General features: G+C 40.0%; 1 protein-coding gene across 4 annotated transcripts in view; it reads left to right on the top strand.

The window, feature by feature from the left end:
* Positions 1-27,899, top strand: part of LOC130582917 (poly(rC)-binding protein 3-like) — a 283,354-nt gene that overhangs the window by 150,381 nt on the left and 105,074 nt on the right. Inside the window, exon 1 of one of the 4 annotated variants that reach the window (XM_057381895.1) lies at positions 4,365-4,419. The exons of 1 other annotated variant lie outside the window; for it this stretch is intronic. The gene's annotated coding sequence lies outside the window, so the exon portion shown is untranslated. Of the gene's footprint in view, positions 1-4,364; positions 4,420-5,285; positions 5,447-5,624; positions 5,766-27,899 lie in introns of those variants that run through there. 2 more of the 4 variants (XM_057381892.1, XM_057381894.1) reach the window with 2 other exon arrangements.

Raw genomic sequence — 27,899 nt, 5'->3', positions numbered from 1 at the left:
TTAAAGGTTATTTCCATGTGAGTCTGGCAGGAAACTGCTAGTGAAATACAGCTGATTTTGTCTCCTGAGATCAGAAGTGTTGAGCATCAAGAGCATATTCTCCTTTTGTCCTTTGCAGTCTGCTGACAAGCTGMCGCTCCCCATGAGATCCTTTAATTCTCACCACGCTACACCGAGGTYATTTATAAAATCATCATATCTCTGAAATATTAGTTGTGTGTGTGTGTTCTGCAAGGCTCATGATCACTGGTACCTTAGTGACATTCAACACACATCACACTTTAATAACGTGGATATCTGATGCTGTAAAATTCATGTGTTTGTATGAGTGCTAATGCAACTTGTACCCARTGTTTCAGATGGTGTCTCTTTGGAAGATCAGCTCCTCTCTGCTTTGCCATGTGTATAGGTACAAAGTGCATTTTCTTCTGATCTAACTGCACTAGAATTCCAGGCAAAGGACATCACTTTTATAGAGCTATACTATAAATCCATAAAAAAAAAAAATCCTGGTTTTATCTTATCTTGGATGTACACTGCTCCTGGTTCCCTGCAGATACAGTCTCCCTTGATACAGAAACCCAGACACTGATTTTKAAGACAGAGTTCATTTTGGACTTTATTCAGGCAATAGACCTTGGTTTTGGCTGCCTTCAGAAAACTGAATTTCAGTCAAGCAGAGTTGATTTTGTAATCTTGGATGATGATGGCATTTGTGATTGTTCAGTGAGCCTTCCAAGGGATCAGCCTACATTTCTGGGTTTGGACACAATTATTTTCATTCTGACAAAATTACTCATGGTGTGGAAGGAGATCACAACTATTGCTGGGGTAGATTTAGATTTTTCCCAGCAATAAGACGTTTTCTTGTTTGCATCATGTCCTGTGTTTTAAAAATTTTCAAAGTCAGTGGAGTAAAAGGCCTGATTTTCTTTTCAGAATGGTGTATGAGGTCAGCTGTCCAGAGATATCTCTCTCTTCACAGTATTTTTAGAAAAAGAGACAAATGTGTAGATTTTTTATATTATGCTAAAACAGGTATCATATTGAGATTTTAATTTTAGAAAACAACTGACTTCTCTTCACTAATTCACTTTTAAAAACCCAGCTTGGCACATTTTCTTTTTCCCGAAATGATACCTGTCTCTCTTAATCTGTATAAGATACCTGTAAACCAAAACATGCAATTAATTGAATTAAGTGGTTCAAAGCGGTATATGTAGTCTTTTATCCCCTTTTTCCCTCCCACTAATGAGGGAAAGAATTCTATGTTTATGGGATTATAAACTAGGCTCATGAGTTTAATGTGAAGCTGAAATAATTGGCATTGACAGTCTTATCAAACAAGAATAAAATTAGGATGGTAAAGAAAATGCAACCTAGAGAAATGAGACAGAACCAGAAACCAGGGAGCAGGTTTTTCCCACCRCTAGTGTTTTTGTATTTGGTGGTCACAATAGCATCTTTTTGAGATACATTGCTTGCTGTGGTGCACTGACCAAACAGGAGAGAGGCAGGATCAAAAGCTTTCYCAGGCTTTCCAGCTACAGACAGTTTCTGATGAACAGGGGTCCTAATAATTCGATAGAGCTTTATGCTTTATGACCCACTTACCGCAACTTCCTGTTGTAATTTTTGGTTTATTCACATCTAGTGAACATCATCGTGCTTTCGTTTTTTGGAGAACTGAATTTTTAGTATTTATCTGTTTAAAAGCAAACTCTTGGTTTGGAGTCAATTGAAAATGGGCTTTTAGAACAGAGTATTGACTATTATTTCTTTAAAGATTAGACTTTATTTCCAAATTTTGGATAGCTTTTTGTGCTTGTCCTTCTCTTTTTTTTTTTTTTAATATAGTGCAAGGTGCTACCACATTTGCAGGGTTTGATCCAGAAGAATCGAAGCACATGCTTAAGGAAAAGAATGGCATGCGGTTCATGAACCCCATAATTAGTTCCCCTTCCTAGCTCTAAGCAGTAATTAAATCTGTCACTTCTGCTCTGCTGATTCATTTATTTAGCTATTTAATTGCTCAGCTCAATACGTCTTTATCTCCGGAACTGCAACATTTTATTCAGGCAAAGGAATAGCATAAGCCATYATTATTTTTTGTCCAAGGGCAGGGACATGTAAAAGAAAAGAACACTAATACTAGATGRTTTGGTGGTGTTGTCAGTTTTCACTTATCAAACAAAACAGTATTTAAGGGAAAACTTCAACGAGTGCTTGAGGATAGCTTTCCATACACAAGCTTCCTTCTCCAGGAAATTATGTCAAATGCAAGGACCCAATATATCTGATCCAGGTTTCCATTTCCATAATGAGTTAACTTAAAGCACTTCCATAATTCTTTACAAAATGAGTGATCTATTGGTGGAATATTTTATAAACAGTTAAAAATTGCAAATATACATTAAATTGTTTATAAACTAGACCCTATCTTTTCTTTACACATTTCAGTTTTGGGATATTGCTCCGTCAGGGAGATTTCTGTCATCTGTCTCTTAGATTTATCATCAAATGGAGCATTTTGATCTGAAAAGCAAATGGCATTTGGAATACTTCCAAGTTTGCAAAGACAGCCCTTCTGAATGCCCCTCTGTGAGGCATATTTCCATACATGCAGTTTTTCTCATGTTACATTTTCATCAGTCCTTAAGGAAGGTTGCAAGATTCCTCTACCATTTCTATCCATAGGTTGGAAAAGCTGGTGTAGGAAAGCAGCACGCAAAATGATGAGGAGCAGATCAAGACAGATCAATACAAACAGGCCCTTTTGGCAAAGGAAGGTTTTTTWAAATTTTTATTTTTATAACCCTTTTTATTTCCCCTCTTTGAACTCTGGAATGACAGATACAAAAATTAAAGATACAAAATCCACCCAGAATTCAGAGACAAGGATATTTTTCTGTCATTTCTGGCCTCCGTGGCTCAGTTCCACCAATTTATTCATCTGCCTGGCTGGCTAAATTTTTACACCATGCACACAGTCTTGCATTTCACTCCATTAGTGACTTATTTTTGCTGTCTTGTTATTCAGTTACAACTATTCAGTTATTTAAATCATTGCTCATGTTTTCGCCAGGTAAGCTTACTATTCYAAAAATCTTTTTCCTGCTTACCTGGAGGGGTTTTTCTTGTTGAGGATTATGTCRGGTTCTTTTTTTCCTTCAGTGGGGGTTCTGTCCACTCTTTTGCAATGCAAAACACGTTTGTGCTGCTGCTGTGGACACCCAGCTTGGTCCTGMGTAGAAGCAGGAGCTGTGTACAGACCAGCCAATGGAACTTGGTGGGGTTTATCAGCCAAATTGCATGGAACAACTTGGAAATACAGCTGAATGTCCTACAGTAACTCTGGCTGCTGCACTGGGCGGCACAGACCCACACCATGCCAGTGCCAGAGTGAGCACCTCTGCTTCCCTGTCCCCTGTCATCAGGGAGGGCTTTGTCAGCCCATGGGCTGCCAGATCTTGCCTGACAATGCTCGGTCTGTGTTGTTCGTGTTGGTGTTATTGTTTTGTATCGGTGCGCTCAGGGTTACTCAAACCTCTCTGTTGAAATAAAGACTATTTCTGTCCCTGCTGGATCTAGGARTTCTGAAAAACTTGTGGGCAGTTTTGTTCTTGCAAACCTGCACATGTGATTTTTGGACTGGAGCTGTGCATGAGCTTCACTTAAATATTCTTTCTTTTAAATGTGTTTCTTCAAACGATCTTCTAAAAGTACATTCTTCGTTTTTTAGGCACGTGCTTAAATTCAGGGAATTAATAAAGTAGCAAAACCCCTCTGTGACCACCCTTTGTGGATAAGGGTGCCTTGAGAATAAGTCTGTATGTGAATTGGTTTAGTCTGAGAAAGCAGTGTTCACTGCAGCAGGACAAGTATGATCAGAAGAGGGTACAGGAATGAACCGGGAAAAAAAAACCCCATTTATTTGTAATAGAAGTTGATTTTTTAGTTGACGGAAACCCGACAGAAGAAATAACAGGGTTAATTTCAGATGGCCTTTATCTCAGCTCGAAAAAAACATGAGGGTGGTCAATAGGATTAACTACTTTTACACAGATTTGTACATAAACATCGAGGCACGAGACTTGGACATCAGCTGAGTGCCCTCCCTTTGCAATGATTACATTCTTGAGCGTCTGGGGAGGGAATTAGGTGACAATGGCTATTGGCTTCCCCTCAGATGAACCTAGCTGTTGTCATCCGGCYATCAACAGACTGGAAATTACTACCTCGAAGGCACTGCGAGTTTACGAGCAGTTTTATGGGACCGAAACCACTCCCTTCTCCCACTCTGCCCTCCCCACGCTGGAACCGGTGGCATCCAGATACTTGCACAGTGTGGTCATTTGTGAAGGGGTGCAAAAGCCCAAGCTGATGGAGGCACTGCTTGATCAAGGCTGTGGGGTTTTTGTGAGTTTTGTTGTTTTTTTTGTTTTGTTTTGTTTTGTTTTTTGTTAATTTTCAACTCCAGCTCACTGTAGAGTTAGAAACCTGAGGCTGTAGTTTCTCCTCACTCACAGCGCTGGAATATGTTAGTGTAAAATGTGCCTAAAGCAAATTATATTAAATTCTCCAGTCTTCATATAAATGCATCCATCTGTAGTGGATCCATGTATTGTTTTACTTATTATTGGTGTATTGGGAACTTGTTGCTAATGTTTTAATTTAGACAAGTCACCGCTTGTACTATTTGTGTGATGCACCGTATCTGTGGGCTTGGAGGCTACCTCTGCCCAGCCCTGGTCAGTCGACTTGGTTATATAAGGTGCACAGACTGGGGTACCTATAAATATTAGCGAGCAGCTGTCACAAAGGGATTGTGAACGAGCTGCTCGGGACCTCGAAAACATAATAGCTTGGCACCCAGAAATACACAACTTTGATAACATACTACAAGGTCACGTATTGGGGGGAGAGGGTAAGGAGGTGGCGACTGCTTTTAATCTTCGTCTTTTTATAAAAAAAAATTTTTAATTTTTTTTTTTTTTTTTTTTTTTTTTTTTTTATCACATTAGGATATGACATTCCTGGCCTTGCCGGTGGTTTTGTTTGGATATTTATAGCAGCTTCTGGTCATTGTTGAGCAAAGGCGATTGCCCTGCCCTCTGGCCCTTTCTTAAGCAGATTTTGGGCAGAAGCTCCTCTCATGTGGCACTAATTGAAGTGACTGGCGGAGGGGGTGTTGTGAGCACACTTGTGCTGATCTGCCAGGGTCTAAGCCAAGGGAGGAAGAGAGGAAAAAACGGGAAGAAGGGAGGAAAGAGGAAGGGGGGAGGAAAAAAAAAAAAAAAAAAAAAGCCGGGCTTTGCCTCGCTCCGGCAGAGCGGAGGGCTGCGAGGGCTGCCGGCCATCTGTCCGCGCAGGGCGGCACGGCGGGAGCTGCCCGTGCCCGGCGGAGGCTGCCCGGGAGGCGGCAGCGAGCGGAGCCGCTCCGCAGGTGGGTGCCGGCCGGGGGCTCCGCGCTGCGCTCGGGGGTCGCGGGCCCGGCCGGGGCGCGGGGTCTTTGTTGTGCGCGGCGGCGGGAGCGGGGCGGGCCGTCCGCAGGGAGCCTGGCGGGCCGCGGTCAGCCGYGCAGCCGGCCCGGGACGGGCAGMGCCGRGCYRAGTGCGGGAAAGTCCGCTCCTAAAMGCCCGAAGCCAACAAGTTGCTGTAGGAGTGCTCCGTGCGGAGATAGGGCTGGTTTGACCCCCGCACGAGTGAGCCGCGCTGAGGGAGATCGTCAGGGACTGTCAGTGGAGAAGTGTGGCTTCCCTCGGGTGAGTAACCCCGCCTGAGCCGCGGATCCGGCGCTGGAAGGCGATAATATCATCCGGAGCCTGCTCGGTGTGTGTCCGTGTGCCCCGGTTAATGGTTTCCTGCAAGTTGAACGTGAAGCGGGGAAAGGCCAAGGAAAACCGCAGGGGTTGCGGAGGGATTAGGAAGGCACAGGCTAGGAAGTTTCTGACGTGCTGTAAACCAGCATCTCTGTGGGAAGCAACCAACCTGGAATACTGTCCCATATTTTGGAAATTGTATTGGCATTGGAAGTTTTCACCTTTTGTTTAAGTGTTACCGTTTCTGGAGGCTTTTCTTGCTGTTGTTTTTGAGTTACTGTGTAAACAGCCTGAGTAAACAACCGGGTCGTCGCTCTGCGAGTTGTGCAGTGGGGGAAAAGTGAAGTTCAAAGTGTGTGTTTCCTGAAAAAAAAGTTAAAAAATATGTGGTAGTTTTAATATAACAGTAGTAATAGAAGAGTCTGGACTTCATACCTTATTACTATGGTGATGAATGKTATTTTTAAAGATGAAGCAGATTTYGTTCCTGGGTGCCTAAAACTATGTTTTAATGTCTTTTATGCATCTGTTAGAATGTCCTGTTAGTGGGTATGGTTGTGTTTGGTGTTACACAGCTTGCGTTTGTGTTTCTGATAACTTTCCTAGTGCTGCTGCAAAAATAAACACTCAGTTAACGCACATTATCTAAACATATTTTAAAAGCTCAGGAATAAATTGTAGGCAAAATGTAATCATAACTGGCAATTCCTTTGCATGTCTATCTTCAAACGTTAAAAATAAATATCTGTTAGAAGTGTCTGTATGTACCATCCAGTCTAGCTGTAGGTCTTGTTTGTTTCTTTTGTATATGGTTCTAGAAGTAGAACAGTAGTGAAAAATGGAGTTGAGCAGCTGGTAATCCATTTGTCCATTGCTTATCCCTACAAAGATTCCCAGTGCAAAGTTCATGAACTGAGAATGGTTCAAAGCAGAGTCTAGGAACTGGCCATGCTGAAATCCATCAAGAGTTTATAAAAATAAACTGAAAAGCTGAGGTTTGCTTCCTCATAAACCTCTTACGAAACATGTCCACTATCTMGTGTGCTAGTCACTGTATTCAAGGCAAGAAAAACCTTGATGAATGTGGGTATTGCTCCATAGCGTCCTTATMTGTAATCAGGCAAACAAAAATATTTTTACTTTTCCTTGCAGTCTGGAATAGCTGATTTCTTACAGAAGACTTTGCTCCCATTCTTTCTCTCATCTATGTCCTTGCTGCAAAAACAAGTCCTCAAGAATATAAGCGTTTGTTTTACTGGTTATGTTCCTTATCTCTCCTGCCTTCCAATTTATGCTGGTTTGAATATTTCTGTAATATTGAAGTCAGTTGTCATTACTTCCTTCGAGGACCCTATTTAAACACATTTTAGAGTGTGTGCRGCATGATAACGTGTAGCGCCACGGATATATTAATTTTATTCTTACATGGCTCAATTTATTTCTCGTGTTACTTCAGAGAAGCAAGAAACATGATGAACGCTCCATTAGTGGTATTGGTAAGAAATACATTAAYGTGAGTGCCCAGTCAGTAAGAAAGCATTTTTATTTGAAAACCTTCTCGTACCAGACAGCGTACTAATAATCGTAACCTGTGCTGCATATCTTMAGTGCTAGATTGCATTTGCTTTAATTTCTTTGTAAAAACAATTTTTATTCAGGATAGCTGCATTTCTACCTAGATGCCTAGGTTCCTTGTTCCTGTTCAGCCTCTGCATGCTGCGGGAATTTGCTGGGCAGAGGACTGGGTGGCCGTGGGGTAGGCATTTCAGGATGCAGCCCTTCTCAGAAGCCAGCCTTGGTATTGTASGGCACTGAGGTCTGATAATAAAGTGAAGTGAAATGTATTAAAAATATAAGTCAAATCCGAAGACTGCTGTGTTGGTTGGATACCCAAAARCAAGCTGGAATAGCCGCCTCTGACTGATTACTGAAAATGCAGTGAGCGAATTTTGCTAGCTGTGAGGGACAGTGCTCGGTTTTCTGCATGTGAAGCCGCTTTCCACGGGTCCATCCCAGGGCAATAGGCTGTCCTGATCAAAGGACAGGGGTTCTCGTCCCTCATGGTTCTTGGTGCTTGGGGAAGAGGGACAGGAGGACACGGGGGAGCAGAGGGTGAGGTGGCTCTCCTGCTTCGGAGGTTGGGAGCCTGGGTCCAAACATGCTGAGCAGGGACCACTGAGGGAGAGCCTGCAGCAGGGCAAGGGTGTATCACTGYGGTGGAAAGTTGTAGAGCCACTTACAAAGCTAATGGGGAACGTGACTGCAGCCACAGGTGCGTATGGCAGAAGTGGAAAAGAGGTATCTATGGGAGGGAAGGATTTTGGAGTGTCATGTTGTGGCAAAACACATGGTAGTCATGATGGTGATGTTTTTTAAGATGAAAGAGAGATGAGAACTCTGATGGAGCAAGCAATAAAGGCAGGCGGGTGATGCCAGGAGCCAAAAGTCTTAATGCTGCCACAAGGGAGGCTTTGCAGCTGGATAGATAACCCAGTTTGGGTGCTTTGGAAAGAGTGAGTCAGGAGCTGGGAAGAACCATTGAGGTTCCTGTTTGTTATCACGGACCAAGGAGGAAGCACTGGGCAGCTGAGCTGAGAACATATGACATGCAACGATTATAATGGGGTGCAGTGTGAGGGATGACAGCCAGGAGGCAGGGGCACAGTGAATAACCTTTAGCCTTTTCTGTGGCATATGTGAATTTGGGAAGACAAACTTTTAAGTTCAGAGCAAAATTTAAGGATAGCTACCAAAATGATTCTGTAGCACTGARGCTGTTTACTCTCTGTTAGTCTTTCCCCAAGATTTTCAGTTAGTGGGATCTCCATCTTCTGACATGTATAACAACATCATTGTTGTCAACTGGAGATCGTAGAATGCACTGAAATTAATTTTTATAGACTTTGCCGGATCATTTTTCTTTAAAAGAGACMTAGTTGCACTTCTAATAACAGATTCACTTTGTTGTAATCATTTGCTAAGCAACAGGCTCACTATGCTGCCTTTGAAGCACAAAAGCAAGGGACGCTTTGACACATCACGTAAAGCTTACGTAAAGTTTGTGAGCAGCAGCACAAAGAGTGAGTGATGAATGCTCTGGCTTTTGTTTCTTAYGTTAAAATAGTTTAAAGTTGGGTRTTTTTCTCTGCTGGCTGCCATCAGYAATAGAAGTATCAACAGGAGAAAAATGGGTCGCTTGGGTTTTAGCATTAAGCAGCAAATCCAGGGCCAATAGGATTTAGCTGGGATGTTAAGGTTTATTCGGTGCATTTAGTTAATGAAGTTGGGGGGGGAGGAAGAGGAAAAAAGTCAGTGTCTGGGCTTGGGGGAAGGGATGAAATAGCTTGCTGCCACCAGGTGCATCCTACAGTGACTCCTCCTGATTGATAGATGCTCTACAAGACAAAAAACAACTGAGCGAAGGAGGTTTTAATTAAAAATCAGCAGCTCAATGCCAGCTCTTTTGGATTAAAATCAAACTGAAAATCTTTGTAACAGGTACCCCCCTAGTTTTAATGGTGTCTGTTTTTACTCCTRCAGGTGTAGTGCCCATCAGTTGGGAGGGGGAAGAGCGAGATGATGATAATAAGCCCAAGCATCTGTAGAGTGGTCCTAGGGCCATGGAGATACTCAGCAAGGGCGATTGTGTGTTAACATTCATYAGTCAGGCACAGAAATCAAGTTCAGGCTAACAAACTCCCATTTGAGCGCTCTGCCAGATTTCTAGCAGACAGCCCATCATCCCCTTTGCACATGGGTGGCCCTTCACTGTGCTCACCCGTATTCTGAAGCCTTTGTGTCCCCTGCCAGAGGCTGTCATCTTGTGTACACACATGCTGTTCAGCATCTTGACTTGCTTTCTGAGCCCTGAAAGCGTTCAGCACAGAGACACAAAAAAATTAGTATAGAAAGTCATTGTTATTTAAAATATAAAGAGCTGTTATCTATACTTCAAAAAGAAATTTGCCAACCACCGTGAATTGATCTCTTCGCCCAAGAGAGTTAGTTTGTTGGTTTTTTTTTATTCTGGTTCTCTAATTCTGGCTTCCACTTGGATCAGATCTTGTTTTCTCCGAAGCTGTAATGGTCATTTAGAGTCRGATGAAGTTTCTTTCTTCCATGCTCCTCTTCAGAGGTCTGTGCTTGACCATAGTGTCACGATGCTGGGAGTTGTTGAGCAGCAGTTAACACTGTCAGGACTCTGCCAGTGACCTCAGCAGGCTTTCTCCTATGGGGAATGTGGGCATCAGTGGCAGGATTTGACTAACAATGTGGAATAAATAAGCARCAGGTTTACAAAATTAATAAAAAGAGTCCATGTGCCTGTTGTTTTTGGCATCATCTAATTGCTCAGACAACCTATAGYTTGATACAGTTCTGTGCAGAGGGTGCTGCAATATTTCTTAGTAGGATTTATTGCAATGGCASTGAAAACTTTCATAAAATAGTCTGGCGAAAAACTTGAATGTGTGATTTTTTTTGTTTTGTTTCTTTTTGTTCTTACAAACACTTTAAGATAAATATTTTCATATAGTAATTAAAAAAAAAAGAGTGAAAATGCTTAGGAGAACACTGTACTTTTCTGCCCTGTCCAGTATGGCTTTATTTCTGTTAGATTCACAGTACATTTATTGAAAAATATTTAATTACAGAGTAGTTAAGGCACATGTCTGTAATAAGAAAGAAGGAAATTGATTTCTTCAAAATTTAAAAAAAGCAACAAAAGGACTTGACTGTGATGCTTGCAGCAGGGCTCTATGAATGTTCAGCCAAGTTTTAGAAAATGGGAGTGGATGTGTYAGAACAGCAGTCCCAGGCATGGCAGCAGGAGTCTGGGCAGCTACACACAGCACGTGGAGCTCTTGGAAAAAGCTCCTGTCATCTTTTATATACAAATAGATACATATTTGTTGGTAAGCAAATACAAATATTATTGCTGATCTTAGGATTTCGTGAAATGAAATCTGAACCGTCTGTTGTCTCACGGCAACAAGGGAAGCATAATACCATCCCAGATGCAGAGCACACTACAGAAAAGTGAAGAGAGGTACATCTCCCAGGAAAGAAAATACTTTTGAATGTGTCTACATGGTAGTGAAATGTTTGGTGCAATGTCCGCAGCATCTAGTCCTCTATGATGTTCTATTACCTTTACCCCTGTTGGTTGTATTTTCTCATAGTGGGCAATAAAGTACCTATTCAGCATTTGAGCCTAAGAGACTAGAAAGACAGAGTCTAAGACTCTGGTGTTGAAGACCATAAAATGAGTTTCCTGTGATTTCACTCGATTAACAAAACTGTGTGCATATCTCGAGGATCTCATTAGCGTGGTTCTGGCTSTGTGCCAGCATCTAGCCAGAAGAGCAAACAGAAAATTGCTGGCTGTGTTATAACATTAAACATTCTATAGAAAAACAGCAGAGGTTTTAAATGAAAAGGCTGTGAAACATTGAGGGTTGATGCAACCTTTGTAAATGCTGTAAATCCACTCAATAATTACTATATATGCTCAATAATTACTGTATAATTAATAATTCTTTATTAAATGTTGAAAATCTCTGATATGTGCGGATCTGGTGGAGATTTCCCTACGTTTGAGCAAAGTGATTGAAGACTGTTCATCTTTCTTTGCAAGTGTATGTTATACCTGTGAGAGTAAACATAAATGAAATGTTTTTCTCCTGCAAATAGGAAGACATGAGAGTTCTACCTTTCTTCCACTAGACAAGTTTATAGTATTCATTCACAGTGATGAGAATCAGGTTTGAAATTGCCAGCCATTTTAATTCAGAGAAATTCAGATTGGTGGATTTTGATTGAGTAGTAGGGAACATCAGAAGTTACACCATTAGATTACTCTGTGAAGAACAGGGGCTCTGGGCAGACACCAAGAGAGAGATAGACTTTGTTCTCCCCTTCTTCCTTCCCCCATCACATTCACGGTGCATGAATACAGATGTCTGGCAGGTAACTATCAGACTGTCACTGTTAATTTACTGTGAGCATCCCACAGTGTTTGCTGTGGACTGGGGTGGGTAGAGGAAGCGAAGTAAAAATTATGAGAGCTGTTAAAACTGGATTGTACTGAAGTCCAATGTCTTTTCAGTGTTTCTAATGTCAGACAAGTAAGAGTCTCAGAATCTGACCCTGTGTTTTAAAATACTGCTTAAATTTTGGAAGCTTCTCTGGTTTGTGTACAAATTATACATTTCTGACAAAAGACTCCYACATGAGCCATTCTGGTAGAGCCTGTTGTTTTCCATCCACTAACTAGAGCAGATCCCTAAACAGTCCCCAGTCCTGACTGAATTKTGGCTGCACTTGGAGGTGTCTGCTRTGGGCATCCCRTGTTGGATGTTGCTTTCCCACACTTCCAGCCAGTGTTGCTGTTGCTTTCCTGTTTGCTTACAAGAACCGTAAGTGCCAATATATCTCTAGGATTTTTAGTACCAATTAATCTGTTGGCATGTCATGTTGCAACTTAATGTGTGACATCATGGTATTCAACCTCTTATTGGTAGCTAATTGGTGTTTCTGAGTAATTTTGCCCATGTTTTGAAAAGCATGGTTTTATAAGGCACTGATCTTGAGCTGTGACACAGTAACTTCAGGGATACCTGTTCCTGTTCCTGGCTGTGGAGCAGAGTGTATTCACTTAAATGCTAGAAATGAAAATTGCTTCTTTCTGCAGCTGTTAAGACTGTCACGACAGAGTGTAAGGGTAGCTCACCTGTATTGTTCCATATTGCTGCAGAGTAGGATCACATCCATGGCCAGCTGCTGAGTTCCAGCTGCTGAGTGGTACTCCTCAGTGGTACTGCCTAGCTAGTGGGTGAAAGCATCTTGCAGTTGTGTGATTGTACTTTAATGTGCTTGAATGACACTTTCTGATTTTTCAGAAACTTGCCTCCTGTTTTCCTGGTTTCTAGTTTCARTGAAAAGATGATAAAAGGCAGAAGGTATGGCCATTTAAGGGACCTATCTAGATATTTTCGTATTTTCTGTTACTACCCTTTTTCAATCTAAAGTAGCCTTAGCTTTTCGATTTGATAAACTTTGACAGGGTTCTCTTTGTTTACTTTGGTTTTTGACTGGGCAATTGTATGAACATCCCTTGCAGCGGATAACATACGTGTATGTGTGAATATAAATATATATCTATATATATATACATGTATATATCCGTTTTTGTTGGTAGTTACTTCTTGACCTCAGATTTGCTGGGAGGAGATTGCTGACACACAATTTGGACTTTGGGCTTTGCCTTGTCATTGCTGGGTTTCTTTTTAGGGTGATCTGCTAACCAGGACCTATTCACTTCTAATCCTGTTCACTGTCTGAAAAGAAATCTCCCAGCAGCGTGACCTTTCCTTGCCTGTTGTACCACTGATTAAGAAACAGCCCCGATCATGCTTTGAGTGGGTGTGTGGGGTTACAGTGGCACTGGCAATAAAACAAAAGCGAGGCTTTACGAAAAATCGTGTACAGGAATATTTTTTACTGAGCTTTTATTAAACGCAGAATATTCTGCACAGATGGATGGGCTTTTACTTGGCTCAGCTGTAAAGGGCCCACGAATATGTCTAAACCTTTCTGAAGCAACTTGAATTCCCCTAGGAGAAATGCATTAAAGTTCCTATGAAAATGGAGTTTTCTTTTGCCTTGTGACCTTTCTGGTTTCCCAGGAAGGAATGACCATCCCTAGACAGGAATGACCCAGTCTCAAGTGAAAATTATTATTATTAGTCAATAAAGTTAAAAGCAGCAGATCACGTATATACTGAGGGATAAATAAAAATGTAAGTAGCCAGAATTAGGGTTGCCTGTGGCTACTAATAAAATGTTACCTTCATTTTAGCTTTGTATGCCTCTGAGATCATACTTAAAAATATATCAAAATGCAGTTCTCTCAATGAGATTATGGCTGAGTTTTCAGGAAAAGAACTGTATTTCTAAATAATATCTTTAAAATATACAGGACAAGTTTAAAAGGTTGCAGATACACGTAAAATCAGTTTTAATTTCTAGTTTCTATGCTGCTAATGCAATTCAGATTTTTCAAATACATGTATTTTACATAGGGGGATTATTTTATGAGGAGTTTATGGTATTTTTGCCCAATCCTTTTTTGGTTATGTTGATTTCAAAGGTACTAATTCTTACTCAGTTGAAACAATTAACTGGGATCTTTAACTACAGCTTTCTCAGGTTTATACTACATTAAATTTCTTGCATGCTTTTGTTTCTARAACGTGGGCAAATTGGGCAAAATTTGTGTGTATTTTTGTCCTAGTTTAAAAGGAAACTAATTTGCACTTTTACCACTGCTTTCTGAAAAATGTTTGAGAAACTTCTGAGAAATACTGTTGCTTGGAATAATCATCACAAAATGTTGTTTTGGATTGGTACTTTTATTTTCTTAATAGTAATCGCAGTTTTTTGGGGGGTGGGAATAGCCACAGTATAAAACCACTCTGGACCTGCAAATATGTCTAAAGCTAAGGGCAAAGTCTTCTTTAAAAATCACATCAGCACCGATTCAGTCTAGTAATGTGTTTGGCTCAGCGTGTCTTCTGCTGCAAACCTCGTTTCAAGAGATTATTAGTCAAAATTTGAAAACTGTGCAGACGTCTCTTGCAGAAAACTGATAATCTGTCTAATGAGCCTCAGCACTCTGGGGAAAGGCAAAGAACAGGGTGTGTACTTGAATGCTTTTCATTAAGAACATTTATTAGGGTAGATGTCAAATGGGTACGCTATAGTAATAAACAAAATGGGGTTAGAGCTCATGTTTGAAGCAAGCTTTCATGTCTGCAGCTCTGAATAGCTCTAACAGTGTCTCTAACTTCTCATRTAAGAGAAGGATGTATGGGAATTATATTTTCTAATAAATATTTTTTTAATTTATGATGTGTAATCAAGATATGAACATCATTTGTATTAATTTAAACATGTTGTTCAGTTAATACTTGGTCAAACTCAATAGGTTTGTGCAAGCAATGAGCAACTTATTTACTTAACTATCTATGGTTTGTATGTATGCGTAGTGACTTTGTGACAAAAACGGTATKAGAGGAGATTCTGAAACATAAATATCTTCCATTTATTGTCAGTCTGAAGTACCATTGATCTGTATTCCTAGCCAGCATTGGTCTAATATTTTTAACTGTAGTTCTATTTTAATATAGTTTACCTAGTTAGTTTTTTCAAATTGAAACARCTGTTTCTATGTATTCCATTCATTTGCTGCCTTCTTYKGGACATACTKTGAAAGTTGTCCTGWATTTTAACACRTGTACAGGAGACCAAATGTGATAARAGTCCAAGCTGGACATAGCCTTGYGCTGTTGTGGCATCCRAGGAAYATGTTGAGGATGAGATGTCCACAAAACTCTGGACAGAATTCTTCCTCGATCTAGGAACAGTAGGATGAGAACAGGTTGCTGTCTAATCCCTGAGAATTTCTGGGATCCTTTGTCCTCCTACATCCAATTTTTGTGGTGACACAGTGATGTTCCAGACACTTCTGTTGGCTTCAGCTGCAAAATTGCATCTCGTGAAAGTGAGTTGTGATACTGCTCCAGTTTGTACCTGGATACAATAAGGGCTTTTTCTCCAAGTAGCAAATGATAGGYGACAGGAATGAGCTTCAGTTGTGCCAGGAGAGGTTTAGGTTGGGTATTAGGGAAAAGTTACTCACTGAAAGGGTTATCTGGCACTGCAACTTGATGCCCTGGGAAGGAGTTTAGTCACCACCCTTGGAGGTGTGTTAAAAGACATGTCAATGTGGCACTGAGGGACACGGTTTAGTTATGGACTTGGCAGTGGTGGGGTAATGGTTGGTCCTGGTGATCTTAAGGGACTTTTCCAGCCTTAGTGATTCTGTGTTTCTGTTGTCCGTAGAAATCGTGAATTTTCATTTCAACCACTTGGAACATTCAATAGTGAAATAACTAAAAGATGGTATTCTAGGCAGACTTCCCCTCCCCCCACATTCAAAACAGCGTACTAATCATAAGGTCAGCTTCTTGCTGTCTTTTTGTAGCTCTCTGCTGCTCTGTTGAATGTATTAGCAAAGTCATATTAGAGATTCGAGGCTATTTTACAAGTTTGGTCTGTTTGCAGGAGGAGCTGGTCTATGATGTACATGCATCCACTCGACTTTCAGTTTTTGRGGTAAATCTCTGCTACTCATTCCAATTTATATGAGAATGTATGGCTTACATTGACATTATTTGAAAATTGGCAAGTTGGATGAACTGGGAGCAAGTCTTCTCTTTCCTCTTGTTTGAGGCACATCCTGGGCACCCTCTGTGCCTGTGTGCCCATGTCTGTCTTTAACTGTTAAGATAGGTCATTTGCCTTTTTTTTTTCCTGTGGTTAGTATTAACAATGTCTCCCATAAGTTGGAGGGGGAAATAAAAATACTTATTTTGGACAGCCTGTTTTCTAAATTTATATTCAGCTTTGATGTCTCCTTTGAATTAATCTCTGTGATCGAGCACCCAGACATCAAAACAAACCCCAGCCCATTTGGCAGATGACCATAGGACTGTGTTGTGTTCTGTGAGGCACAARACTTGTTTCTTCTGTTTGGAACTGCCACATGTATGAAGTGATTGCCCCTTGATTAMAATGCAGTCCCATGCATGCTGCTGTGGGGTATTAAAGTTTTGCAAATGTCTGGCCTACATTCTTCTGTTCAGTTTTTCCTTCTTTAGCTTAAGGAAGTTGCTGCTCATCTTACCCTCTACCAAGACTCTCAATAATTCTCTTCTTTCATCTATATTGTTACCTGTAAGTTATTTATAGACTATGATCATATTCTGCTCAATCCTCTTTTCTGGATTATATAACTTTAGCTTCCTTAGTCTGTCTTCATATTCTGTGTCTTATCCTCCAATTCCTATATCATTTAAGTTACCCTTCTTTGTATATGCCTAGTTACTTGATATCTTTTTTTGCAATAAGTGGAGATAAGAGCTGCATGTGATATTCCATTTGTGGTCACATCATGGCTTTGTACTCTGGAATTATTACYTCCTTGGACTTATATGAGATACATGCACATCAAAGACCAGCAGTTGCTTCTCATGCAGACAGATCAAACATGCAAAATAATCTTCAATCTCCAATCAAATATTGAGCCTATTTTCAGATGGCATCATGCTCTATGCTTCTAGACAATATTCAGTACTGCTTAYAGTCCAGCCTAAGGCAAGAATAGCCGTACTTACTATGAGTAAATATTGCCTTGTTTTCTGCATCAGCACATTTCAGATGTTTGTGGATTGCTATTCTCTTGTAGACAAAGACAAATTAAATGGGAAGGTGGAAAGTATTTTCCCCAAAAGACTTGAACTTGAGGCTTGTGGGTTTAAAAAAATTAATAAACCATTAATCTTTACTGGAAATATGTTTGGGGTTTGGTTAATTTTCATGTGTATTTGTCATTTTTTATTTCAAGAGAAAACAAAGCAATAGTTCTAAAATAGAAAGAAATTAACTGCACATAGGACCAGCTGCTGGCAGGACTCTCACAAAACCAGTTTCTGTGCTTAGGAGGTGCTGTAAATTTTCAGAAGCTTGGTTGGTTTTGTTCTTCACTCATCACTCATCYCCCCAGTACATCAGACCTCTGAACTATCTAATTTGTCTGTCTTGAATTCAAAATGTTTTCAGTTTGTATGACCCAACAATGAATTACGTTCATAAATCAAATTACATAGAAATATCACATGGTTCTGTTAATGACATCTGTAGTAACTTTTATTATCAAGAAATCTTTATTTTAGCTTGGTGGAATTTACTTGTAGTGTGTACTTTCCAAGTCAGTAGTCTTTTTCTACTTATTTTATCCTACYTTTCTAATTCTTTATCTACTGCTGCTGCTGTTCCTCCCTTGAGTAACATTTAGAACTTTTTACTTCCTGCCAGAGTTGCTTATTTGTGGAAAAGCTCACACTACTGGCATCTGGTATACTTGCCTGAATCCTGTAATTTCAAAACTCATAAGAAATCAGTTTGTTGCTTGATTATCAAATTCATTTACCCATTCAGGTGTAAACATTTAAAAGAGTATGTGCTGATTGTATTGAAATTGGTGCTTCTTTGTTCTTTCAATCAATATTTATCATTGTCATAGGTGGTCTAATTTCTTACTTGCTTCCATACTAGTCTGTGCCAGAGATTAATTTGTTTCATCATCCTCAGTTGGAAAAAAATTAAGTGCTGCGATAATATTTTATGAAATATTTTGCTGCAAGGATGACTTCTTGTCATAATTCAGGTGAAAGTTGAGTAAGGCACACTGTCTTTAAAATGTGCCTTCCTCCTCCTGTGATGGAGGTCCTTGCCAATTGTTGGCAAATCYATTTTGACTACTAGGTTATACTGGTTATTTTAAATAGTAATAAAAAAGTTTTAAATGCATTAAGTGCATTAAGATTAGTGCCAGAATGAATGTCATTAAGTAGTCTAATGAATCCAGTGTGTTCCCTTTTGAAGTTAGCAGTCAMTGAGATCTGGGAGAGCAGTGTTAGTCCTGAAAAGTTGAAATGCAGTCAAGAAGTCCAAGGAAAGGGGGCATGCTGCAAACATTGAACTGGAATTAGAAAAAAAAAACAGGATTTAGGAAGAAAATTTAAGCCATTTGAGGGAAGTTTTGAAACCCTGATGCTGGAGTCTTATACCTTATTGCCACAGAATCTGCACTGACATGACCTTGATTACCCTCTGCCTGGTAAATGACTGGCTCCTTCCTAAAGTCTGTCTTGAGCTATTAGACATGGAGTTTGTCTTGCCGGATTGTGCTGGATGGTTATTCCTGGTTTGCCTCCCTGATTTGTAGAGCAGGTCTCTTGAATGCCCATGACATTACTGTTAACAGAAGGGTGGTGAGGAGCATTCTGGGGGATGAGTGTGTTCCACAAATGCCCGAGTTTGGGATGTTGAAGGGGCTAGTTATTTATTTAATAATTTTCTTGGCATCATTTCAGAGTAGTAGCCTGCCCAAGAGATTTGTGCTGTAGTACATAAATAGCAAAAGAAGAATGTGTGGTGAAAGACAGACATGTAGAGATAACAGGTTCTCCAGATTAAAAGAAACCATTCGGTTTCTAGCTCAGCCGAAGCTCTCTGTGTTGTTTGGTTTCCGAAACAAATGATGCTGCCATGCTACTGCAGTCGGCTGCAAAAGCCTGGGAGTGCCCTTGCTGCCCTGCAGATCTGTCCGGAATCRGGAGATGAGGCTGGGGAGCAAAAGTGTGAGTGGACTCCACACCACAAGTGTGTGTCCCCATGGTATTTATAGGCTCTTACAGCACTGTTGGTAGGCAAGGCAAGGGCAGGGAGCGTGTAACCATGCTGCTTGTGGCTGCATTGCTAGCAAGGGAGAATTTGGGACTTTTTGTTTTGTGGATGGTTTGGGTTTTGTTTTTCTTGCATTTTGGGTTGAGTTTTTTCATTTTTCTCTCTTTTTTTTTGTTTTTCAAATGAAGCCACCCAGTTTGATTAGTCGGCTAAGTGCAGGCAGTTGTAGTACTGCATGGACTGGTTGTTGTCTTGTTCTGTACCTTTTGGGATGAATAGAACTGGCTGTTCCACAGCTTCACCTCACAGGCGCTGGAAGTGCAACTACATCAGCTCCTGGGTCAGGAGTTGTTTTTGGGGGGATTGCTTTGCAAACAAACTGGATTTTCAAGGTGTGAGCAGTCAGACTGAGTTCGTTTGCATTGGTCTACCCTTGCAAGGTTAAATAGGAGAATGGGTTCCTAATCATAGAGTTTCCTGGTTTCTGGGGGCAGGGGGAAGTCTGTACCCATTAGAGGATCTAGAGATGAGGCGGGCACAGGACATGAGTGACCACTGCATGTAATGCTCCTCTTCCTGTTCCCTCAGCTGAGGCTGTGCCTCCTGCATTCACAGGCTGTGTGTGGGATGCATCCCAGGCTGAGCTGGGTCCCAGCTGCATTTGGGACATGAAGTCACGAAACATTGCTGGCACTGGGCTGGCAGTAAGGCAGCTGGGACCCACTGATGGTGCAGTAATCCATTTTGACAGAGAATCAGAGCCAGAAAAGAATGATTTTCTGACGATTTAGGGCATCAGAAACTGTGGGCTTACAGTTCTTGTCTCCTGACTGCTTTTWATGCCTGGGTAATCCTTGCACCTTAATTGCTTCATCCTTTGGCTTACAATAAACATGACCACAATGGTACTTTGTCAGAAAGTCCGTCTTTAAATTGGAATGGCACAGGGAATGCTTGCAGAGGCAGGAACTGTCCTGCTATCCCTTCCGTGTGCTTGCTTTCCCCTTCCCCACCCCCCTCCCCTCCGCTTTTCACCCCCCCTTCACTTTTTTCTCTTTTTTATTTACCTTCTCTGCCAATGCCAATGCAACACAACAATCAGAGTAACAATAATTTTGTGCGCTTTTGACATGAAAAAGGAGATCAGTTCAGGAGAGTTAAGTTGCAAAGCGCTGTGAAACAGTCCCAGTTTAAGACCAGTTGGAAGTGTATTACTTGATAAAGCAGCAGCGGCTAAGTCACTTGGGTTAACTCTTGATTTCTTCTCTATACCCATTGATCAGGCAGTTATCTGTGGTAAGGATGCCCTTTCTGGTGTAGTCTGAGTTGTTTTACTCTATGTGTGGYAGTATTCTTTGCAAAGGCAAGCCTCTATATTTCAAATACACTTTAATATTATGAACCAAGKGTTATAAATTTTAGTGCAATTTTCAACAGCATGTTGGGGTTTTTTTTAGTAGTTTTATTAACATTACTTCCACTTTTCTCTATCTAAGCAGTCCAATTGTCAYTAGGCCAAGTAACAAAGATGCTTARTAAGTTTTCATGGTGACATAAATCATGTGTTTTATTTCATCCAAAAATCTGAAGTGAAGTAGTCAATTATTCTTTGAAGCCACTCTGGACCACTGATTTCCTAGAATCAAGTTTTTATTTGAGTTCTTTGCATATTTATGGTAATACAAATATGAACATTAGATCTTTTAGGATKTTATAACTTCTTGGGAAAAAATGTGTCCCGGTCTCTGTTCTACACCTTTTGTTCCTCAAAGAAGACTTTTGGTGTTATTTCATGTACTTGATCAGGATGTCTCTGAAAGCATGGTTGCTCCCAGTTGCAAATGAGAGGTGTTGACTCAGCCACAGTGTTAGTCAGTCAGACTAGGGTCTGACTAGAGTCTAAAAGAAAACAATTTTATTTTTCTTGACCAAGTACAAGGGTARATGCATACAACTTTCCTGGTTGATGTGCTTGTGAATTCCTCTCCCCCCATTTTTGATCCATTTTTAATCCTGGAACAAAGAATCTTGAATGTGAGCCAGATTTCTCTGGGAAATTGTCCCCTTGATGATGGTATTTGCCAGGAAAGGGATTTTCATGGTGTTTTAGCAAGGGAAAGGACTGTTAAAACTGTAGATGGGGGAATGGCTAACATGAAGAAAAAAGCACCATGATAAAAAATGAGATTATTCTCATCTGCATCATATAAATACATAAGATTTTTTCTGATGATACTATCAACCTATGAAGTTTTTTTCATGTTTTCTATCAAATTGCACTGTCTCTACATAAGAATTGTTCTGAGTATTTTTCAATTATTATTTCCTGTATAATATATTGAGAGGAGGGGTTGCTGTTATTGTGAAGAGTCTTCATAATGATCTAGACTGGGCCTTTGCCAGTGCACAGTGGCTGAATGTCCTTTCCTCTCCATAGTACAGTGTATCACCAGAAGCCGTGATGTGCCTATGACAAACACCAGAGTTAGAGCTGAAGCTCAAACTTCTAGTCAGATTTTGGAAAGAGATTGGGAAAGAGAAAGTGCATAGCCAGGAAGAACCATGTTGAAATGATTATTTCTTTTTAAATGCCTGCACCAAGAACACTCTAAAGAGCAGCAGGCATGCCTGTCTTCAAAACCAGAGTATGTACAAAACATGGATTGAACGAAATGCTCCAGGAACTTCAATGTTTAGTGGGCACAAAGCTGCTTTTATTTCCAAGTGCCTGAGGGAGTATCTGTCATGTAGAAGAGTCTCCTCATAGACCACATAATCCTGGAGGAGCCCTTTCTGTGTATCATATCTGTTGCTAAATAGGTGCATGAGAGTCTCCCAAAGGAAATACAGAGAGGACTGTACATCTGTCAGAGCAGCAGGCCCTCCCCTGGCTCCAGTGGAACTGAGAGAAGGGAAGAATTCTGCAGTCAACTGAAATAAATAAAAAATAAGTAGTCTATAGGTTGGTTCCACATTCTGGGGGAAATGGAGGTGGCACGAGGACTTCTCCAGGACGGCAGGTATGTGCCTGCCTGGGCYCCAGGTTGTGTATTGGCATTTCACTTCGTGCTTTGTGTGTAAATTAAGGCCAGACATTCTGGCTCTGAACCAAGACCAGGTGTAGATTTTATGTGTTGAAGGTGAGTTTCGGGTAGGTAGACATGGGTACTTTCCTGTGTAAATGGAAGGCTGATAAACTACACAATAAAGGTTTGCAATGCAGTTTGTACCTAAACCCATCCATGGCAAAGAGACTTGAAAACAGAAGCATCTGTGACTTCAATTCAAAGAATTCTTGTCTACAGAACATGAGTAGGGTGTCTCTTCTTCCCCCGTCCTTTTAAGGGAGGCTGTGATAGCAATATTCTAAGCAAAAGTGATAAATTGTGATAAAAAGATGTCTTTTTAAAAATGTTTTCCAACTGATGGTCTGTGAACCGTATCTCAGAAACCCATGGCAGGTAAATATGAAAAGCAAGCATTTTGCCTTGGGCTTAATTTTGCTATACAAAAGTCTGCATCACCACTGGAAAATATTTAGGGATCTGTGAATTGAAAACAGTTGAGAATTACTGACCTGAAAATACATTTCCTTGTTTTCAGAAAACTGGCAAGACTGATTTAGCAGAGCATTTCTCTATGGTGATGTTGATGTCTTTCCCTCCTACCCCCCCATCCTACTAATGGATCACATGATTTGTAACTAGAATATAGCCTTTCATTTCTTACAGTCCTTCTATAATGAGACCTTTCTGTGTTGAAACATCAGCACTGAGCTTTCCTAGACTGCTTGTACAATTATCCAACGTASTGCAAATTTAAATGCAAATGAAAAATTTGATTAGTTTTTTTTTTTTTTTAAATCATGTTTTCCACTTAGTTTTAAATGGTCAGTCTTGCCAAAGAGATCTCTCATTATAATGAAGATGTTTTATAGTTCTGGGATCAAGGTTTATTTCTATTTATGCTCCAAAAAAAAAGAAAAAACTACTACTGTAAATGGAACAGATGTGTCTACACWAGATGTCTTAATTATCCGTGACAGTGTAGCCTGCCTTTGGAACGCATGTGCTACAGGCACAGCATTCGAATATTCCAGACCTCTGACCTTAAGCAGATGTCATTATTTTAGTCATATGGACAAGCCAGAAGGAAGGTCAGAACTCATTCATATATATTTATATCGTAGTCCTTTATTTTATGTATACATGTGGTATTTTTGCTTGAAGGCCTATAGGAAGAGGTTCCTCCTAAAAAGCGTTTAGGGTGGTATTTTGGCTTCTTTCTTACACAACACGGTGTTTTTAGTGATGAGGTATTGATCTTTTTGGTGTTTGGGGTTCCCTACTACCTTTTTTTCAACATGGAACCCGTAGGAGGAATTGTTACCTGAATTAAGCACTGAAATCAGTGGGATTGCCTGGAATGGACACAGGCACAGACTTTGTTTCCCTCAAAGTCACTGTCATGTCAAGTAACTGTCATCTTCACAGAATATGCTCATGTCTGATCATAGCCTTTGGCAGCAGTCTTGAGCAGAAAAACATTCTTTCAGTTCTGGTGATTTGGGCTTGTAGGTGTTGCAGRCCACATTTAATGCAGGTAAGGAAGCTGCAATTAATGGAGTTTAATTGTACTGCATTTTCCTGGAGCACTGCTGTGATATTTGTGACCTACCTCCTTTCGTTTGACTGAAACCATATAATTTCATTTTGTGATTTTACCTGAAGCCACCAGGTTATCTGAATAATTTGTCGGCCTCAAAGCAAAACTCCCCCCTTTTCCTAAAGATCCTTTCACTTACTACCACCAGCAATGTCTTTTTTTTTTCTGGGAGGAGGGAAAAAAGCCCTGCTAATTTCAAGTCATTTTGCAATTGCTAACACTGATAGTGAGCCTAATAAAAGTAAAAGGACAACTGAGCAACAAATTAAAGGAAAGGCCCTGAAAGGAAATGAATAGGTGAGTTCCTGTGTGAATGCACCTTTTTCGTATATTATGTGACAGCAAAAATACAGCTGAGTCTGAGAATTTCCCACATTTAAATCACAGACCTAATGAAGCTGAAGCAGCAGCCAGGTAACACTGTGGTGCCATCTTAGTGGTAAGAATAATCAGTCCTGACAACTTACACACATGAATTTATTGAAACAAATGCTTCTTTCAGCTCTTTAATTAAAACACCTGCCTTTAAGCAATGGTCAAAAGATGCTTGTAGGTTATGAGAGGTACTTCTTCAACTGTATATTTTCTTATCCCTGTAGAAGCATATACAGCATCAATCTGACCTCCAAAACACAGGTAAAAATAGTTTTCTGTATGTATGACCACAGTTTTGAAGAGCATTCATGGAACAACATGCTTGCAGCAGTCAGTGTGTTGGAGCTAATTCCATCCATCACCTGATACAAATTCTGGACTGCTTGGTCCTCTCCAGTATGGTCCTCTTGGGACTGCTTGGTACTCTGCYATGTGCTTGTCCTGGGCTCAGTGCTCAGGCAGAAACCCAGGCAAGAATTGCTGAGCTGACAGCAAGCTGCAGCTGCCCTCTGGCTTTCTTGCAGTCTGTACATKTTGGTGCTCTTCTTAAAAGACAGGGTAGGCTAGGTTGGCTTATTTGTAAARGGTTTGTTGCTTTGTTATTTATATTTTAGGGAGAAAAAAAATCCTTAAAACTTAGAAAACTGTAGAAATTGACAGCTCAGTTCCTCTTTTTATCATRATTCTTTTCTTCTTGCATTATCCACCCTCCTGTTGTGCACTGGGGCTGAAAAGTAGCAGAGCAAGTTAAGGGCAGACATTTATATTGTATGGATCTGTCTCTGGCCTTAAAGGAGCCAACCAAACTGTGTTGGGTTAAGATCTGTTTTATCAGTTTTTTTTGCATAGTCCTGTAGAGCTGCATTCTGTAAGGCTTGAAGCTATTGAAATTTAAAGAAATATAGATKAATTATGGAGTAGATATATGAGAGTTTACTTACAGTTAGTAATCCTGGAATCTATTTCCAACCACAGGTGGAAGACAGCATATTTTGGCAAAAAGATACCCAGAAATAACCCCAGGCATTGTTTCTGTGTGCACAAGATCACATCAAAATTACATAGGGCATGACAATATTTAGATCAAAGCATTAAAGCTGAAAGGTCATCCAAACCTTACTGCACCTAAAAAAAAACCAAGTAATCCTTGTAAAAGCTTTGGCACAGCATTGCTTTGGTGGGAGCGGGAGATAAACACTTGAAAAAACCTGAGGTTTGCATTGATTGAAAGTACAATTGAGATGTGCATGTTGCCAAGGGGCACTTTTAAAGGATGAAATTGCATTCTGTTCTTTTCTTATAGTGAGATGATTAGTGACCTGATATGAAAATGTCATTTAGCTTCTTTGTACCATATGTGAGTCAACAAGTGGGCACTGTGATGTTCAGCATTGCTAGTGCTGCTGGGCATAAGTCRTTTAGGTTGCAGAACTTTGCAGGGGCCGAAGTAAAATATGTTTGAAAATCATTGATATTCTAAAAGCCCTTTTGCTTCCCAGGTCATGTAGCTCAAGTTCTTAATACCAAAGGAATGGAAGTTTAGGGCTTTTGCAAGTGCATTAAGCATCACGGTTGCATCTAAAAAGCAAAAGATCCATGGATGAGGCAAGTTTTTGACTTTCCAAGGCCCTTGCTGGTAAGAAAATGTCTCTCAGTATTCAACATCCTCATTAAAGAGAAGAAGCTTTTTACTGAGGATTTGGTTAGGCATGGGAGTKTGGGAATTCTGCTAGCTTTTCTGTAATTTGGCCTTTTAGGAGTATCGTACTGGTTTGATGTAAYAGAGTAGCAAGTGATGTTTGATCCAGAGGAAAAACAAAGTTATGATAGGAGACAAACCAGTGAGTTGAAATGGGATAAATCCTTTTAACAGTTTGCAGCTTTAATTTCTGTGTCAGCCTGCCAGAGAGATATGTCCCTGTGTCTTTACTGTAAACCTGGCAATATTGAAGCAAAAAATCTGTTTTCTGGGCCACGTTGTAAGAACCCTAAACTTTGCTTTACATTAAAGCCAGCCACAGTCTGCAGGGACCACAATACACTTCTATAAAACAAATGTTAAAATCGGAAGGATCAAAACAATGTAAGTGATTTCATTTCCAATTTCTTGTTGATGTCCAAACTATAACAGATTTTGGACTGACTCCCCAAGACAGGTATAAAATACTGCTGGTACAAATTGGTGATGTTTTGCTCTCTTTTTGTTATACTGCAAGACAAAAAAGCCAAGCAAGTTCTTTTATCTGTACTGCCAGTAGGGAGATTTTCATTGACTGAAGACAACTGCTTTAAAAGCTTTAGCTGGTGGTAAACCCATCACAGGACTGAATGAAAACTGCTTTTATCCGCACTTTGGCACAGATGCCATTCTTTTCATGGAGAAGAGCATGGGGAATCTCTTGGCARGTAAATTTTGTGGATGTTGCATCTCTTAAGATTTCTCTCATTTCTRTAAATCTCACAGAACAAGGTTTTTTTTCTGAAAGGGGATTTATCACTCCTATCTGTTAACTGCCTGTAAACATTGTGTACTTTAAATATTTTATAGCTGCATGAAGGGATTAGGGCTCAAGGCACTATGACAGACTATTTATCTGTCAAATGACTGATACACCTTCATTTTCATAATTTGTTTTACCTAGAAATGTGATTATCAGGACATATTTTAATAGGTAAGTCCTTTACTCCAGGAGCAAAAAGTGAATATGTAAATTAATTCCTCATGACTCTTTACATGTTGGTCCCTTGTTTGTTTTTTGGGTCACAGAAACCTTTAGCAATGAATGAGAATAATCTGATTTAATGACTAGAACAAAGAACCAGCTCTCTGTTTTCCAAAGTTGCAGCAGATGTAGAGGATAAATCATCAATAATTTTCCAAACCTAGTGTATAAATTCTTAGCAGTGACATTTTATCTTTCATGAAAAACACAGCATATACATACTAAACAGAGCAGTTCACTCTAACCAGATGCTGGGTCATCCATTAGGAATACTTTATCTGATTAGTATTGTTAATGGAAGGGCTTATCCGGCCATTCCGTAAAAGCGGATCTGCTGTAGATCATGATTTCTTGTCAATACAATCATCAAGGCTATCATGGTTGTGACAGCCTGCTATTAACCTACTAGAGAGAGCTGGGCAGGAAAATAGACCAAGCAGTCAGTGAAACAGAGACCCTGCCATTTATTTCTCTTCCATGCATAACATTGTCCCCTGCACTGCTGCTTTTCCATCATTCCACTTGGCAAGACAGATTGCTTCAGCATCTTTCTTTACTGAACTTCTGATATATTCAATGGGATTACTGTGATAATTTATGATAGTTTTGATTTTTGTATTCATCATGGCCTTGATAAATGGAAAGGTAATACAGAAAGGGCAAATTTCTGGAACTGATGGAAATACCATAGTTACATTGCAGATTATTCAAAACATGTAAATTGGGAAGCAAAACAAAAAAATCTTCTACCTGAGAAAAGAATGATCCTGAGATTGGGTTATCCTACATTAACTTCAGAAATTTTCTATCTTAAATTTTAATTTTGTATTTCTGGCAACAATTGCAGTATTTAATGATCTGTCATCATAAATAGTATGTTTAGATATTAATATCTGTCTTCATTGTCTGTTTACAATTGAGCAAAATTTTAATTGTCATACTAACAATTGAGCAAAATTTTAATCAAACAGAATTTGCATAGATATTAGTTTAATAGGTTATA

This window comes from Malurus melanocephalus, unplaced genomic scaffold (assembly GCF_030028575.1).
Source record: "Malurus melanocephalus ecotype Western Australia unplaced genomic scaffold, MMel_1.1 scaffold_539, whole genome shotgun sequence".
In the NCBI taxonomy this organism is placed as follows: Eukaryota; Metazoa; Chordata; class Aves; order Passeriformes; family Maluridae; genus Malurus; species Malurus melanocephalus.
The sequence above is the reverse complement of the archived record's forward strand: the minus strand, read 5'-3'. Positions and strand labels throughout refer to the sequence as shown.